Consider the following 3014-nt stretch of genomic DNA (forward strand, 5'->3'; position numbering starts at 1 on the left):
GATGATACACTACCAATAAGGAAAGAAGGGAGATAACTAGTGTTAACCAAAAATTCGTTGCCGAAACCCACACGTGTGTGATCAATCAATTTACCACAAAGGCACCGACAACATACAATGGGAAAAAGACAGTTTCTACAACAAATAGTGCTGGGAAAACTGGACAGCAACATTCAAAAGGATGAAACTGAACCTCTATCTTACACCATACACAGAAATCAACTCAAAATCAAATAAAGTCTTAAACGTAAGACCTGAAACCATAAGATTCCTAGACAGAAACATAAGTGGTAAGCTCCTTGACATCAGTCTTGGCAGTGATTTTTTGGATTTGACACCAAAAAGAAGCAAAAATAAGTGGGGCTACATCAAACTAAAAAGCTTCTGCATGGCAAAGGAAACCATCAACAAAATGAAAAGGCAACCTACAGAAAGGGAGAAAATATTTGCAAATCATCTATCTGATAAGGGGGTTAATATATAATATTAGCCAAAATATATAAAAAACTAATACAACTCAATAGCAGAAAAGCAAACAATCCAATTAAAAAATGGGCAGAAGAGCTGAATATTTCTCCAAAGAAGACAGACGAATGGCCAACAGGTACATAAAAAGGTACACTCTATATCACTAATCATCAGGGTAAGGTGAATCAAAACCACAATGAGCTATCACCTCACACCTGTTAGAATGACTATCACCAAAAGGAGAAGAGGTAACAGGTGTGGGCGAGGCTGTGGAGAAAAGGGAGCCCTCGTGCACTGTTTGTGAGGAATGTAAATTGGTGCAGTTAAAAATAGAACTACCACATGAACAAGCAATTCCACTTCTGGGTACTATCCAAAGAAAACAAAAACACTAACTCGAAAAAACATATGCACCCGTATGTTCATTGCAGCATTATTTACAATAGCCAAGATATGGACTCAACCTAAGTGTCCATCAAGGGATAAACGGATTAAAAAACTGTGGTATATATACACAATGGAATATTATTCAGCCCTAAAAATAAATGAAATCTTGCCATTTGCAACAACAGGGATGGACCTCGAGGGCATTATACTAAGTCAGAGAGAAGAAGACAAATACCGTACAGTCTCACTTATACGTCAAATTTACAATAACAACAGAAAACAACCAAGTTTGTAGGTAAAGAGAACAGTCTGAAAGTGAACAAAAGAAACCTAAATCAAAATGAGTCGGAAAACCATTAAAAGGAGTGTCACTCACCGAAACTTGCAGACCTTGGCAGGAAGAAAGAGGTTTCCTTCCAGGCCAGCAACCACCAGCTGCCCTCTGCTTGCGGCCAATAAAAACCCACCACAGCCCTCCCCAATTTCCTCCTCAAACCTACTAAAAGCTGACCTTCACTTTGCTTCCTTGGACTTGGTTTGCTGTAGTTTGCTTGTCCCAAATTACAATTCCTCTGCTATTTCCGAATAAACTCATTTCGGCTAGCTGGAGGCCTTGTTATTTCATTTTGGGGGTCAACAACAGATTGGTGGCTGCCAGGGGCGGGGCGAAAGGAGTCAGAAGGTACAAACTTCTAGTTAAAAAATAAATAAGTTATGGGAAGGTAATGTACAGCATGGAGACTACAGTTAATAATAAGGTATCGCATATTTGAAAGTTGCTAAGAGAGTACATTTTTAAAGTTCTCATCGTGAGAAAAAAATTTTTGTAACTGCATGGTGACAAATGTTAACTAGACTTACTGTGGTGATCGGTTCCCAAAATATACAAATATTGAATCATTATGCTGTATATCTGAAACTAATAGTGTTTCATGTTAATTATACCTGAAAAAAATATAAAGTACTTCATAAAACTTGTATCCACAGCCTTGTAGCACTACTGAGGACACGGGTTGGCCATGTGAAAATTTCTTGATACGTGCACCATGCCGTACAAGACTTCCTCATTTGCTTGTATATGAAGGTGTGAACGCAATAATATTAAAAATACTCCTCTGTGGGGAAAAAAAAAAAATCAATAGCAGGATAATGGATAAACAAACAGTGGTACATTCATACCATGGAATACTATTCGGCAATAAAAAAGACGGACCCCTGGTCACACAACATCGTGGGTGAGTTTCAAAAACATTGTGCTCATGACAGGAGCCTTCCATAAAAGAGTGTGTATTGTATGGTTCCATTCCCTGGGAAGGGCGTGAGGGAACTCTCTGTGGTGATGGAATGTTCTGTAGATCATGACCAGGGTTTGGATAACACAGGTGTTTGCAGTTGTCGATACTCAGCAAAAGTGCACGTCAGATTTGTGCATTTCATTGTATCTAAATTTTACATCACATGAAAACACTATATATCAAACTCCAGTTAATGATACGCATGCTGAAGTATTTAGGAGAAAGTGTTATGTCTACAATTTACTTTGAAATGCATCATTGAAATAAAATAGATTTATGGATGGATAAAGAGATAGAGAGATGGATAGACATGTGGAAAAGCAATTTTAGTAAGACGTTCATGGTAGAATCTAGGTGGTTAGCTGTTCGCTGTCAAATCCTTTTGATTTTGCTGTGTGTTTGAAAATTTTCACAATAAAATGGAAGAAATAAGAATGATGTGATTTAAAAAAAAAGTAACCATTTATTGGGTGTCTATGTGTAATAAGTGCTTTGCAGATATTTTCCCATCCCCAAATTATCCTGATTTTACAGACCAGAATGTTAACATCCAAAGACACTCCGCTTCGGTGGGAGGAATGCTTCTTTGCCCTTCTTTTACATGTGCCCCCCAGAGGCTGGATCTGGCTGTGGGACGACCCTGGCACTTGCATTTTGGGTAACAAACGTTTTCTTCCAAACCGCTGCCTCTCAGCCTTCATCCTCAGTACTGTCTTCTGATTAACCTCGGCAGCGATGAGGCGTCCTCAACCACCTGTCAATCAACAACTCTACGATTATTAATTGAACACCTTCTATATGTAGGAAATTCAAAGAAATATAAAAGTCTCTGCCTTCAAGAACCAACCAAAGTATTTAACCCAG

Source organism: Pteropus vampyrus, unplaced genomic scaffold (genome assembly GCF_000151845.1).
Source record: "Pteropus vampyrus isolate Shadow unplaced genomic scaffold, Pvam_2.0 Scaffold6, whole genome shotgun sequence".
NCBI lineage: Eukaryota > Metazoa > Chordata > Mammalia > Chiroptera > Pteropodidae > Pteropus > Pteropus vampyrus.